The sequence below is a fragment of the Penaeus monodon genome, chromosome 33 (genome assembly GCF_015228065.2).
Source record: "Penaeus monodon isolate SGIC_2016 chromosome 33, NSTDA_Pmon_1, whole genome shotgun sequence".
Taxonomy (NCBI): domain Eukaryota; kingdom Metazoa; phylum Arthropoda; class Malacostraca; order Decapoda; family Penaeidae; genus Penaeus; species Penaeus monodon.
This window is the reverse complement of record NC_051418.1, coordinates 8,693,681-8,693,943: the sequence shown is the minus strand read 5'-3', so window position 1 is coordinate 8,693,943 and position 263 is coordinate 8,693,681. Positions and strand designations below refer to the sequence as shown.

The 263-nt window shown below is 33.5% G+C and overlaps 1 protein-coding gene across 1 annotated transcript in view; it reads left to right on the top strand.

Moving 5' to 3' along the window:
* The window catches only part of LOC119593981 (rotatin-like), a 50,058-nt gene that overhangs the window by 48,645 nt on the left and 1,150 nt on the right, over window positions 1–263 (top strand). The gene's annotated exons all lie outside the window — the stretch shown is intronic.

Genomic DNA, 263 nt, shown 5'->3' with positions numbered 1-263 from the left:
GTTTTCCCTTTTTTTTTTTTCCTCCCAAAAATTTTTTAACTGAAAAACAGGGGGGGAAATAAAAAAATTTTTTTTTTAATTTTTAAAAACAGTTTTTTGTTTCCCCAGTCTCTCCAACAGCCTGGAGAATGAAGCACTTTGATTCTGCAATCTTTTGATTGCTGCAAACTTATCAAGAAATCACCTGTGTGCTCAGGCGCTGCTGTCCTCAGGTAAAGCTACCAAATCTGTGAAGAAAAATATTTTATATGTATTTTTGGATG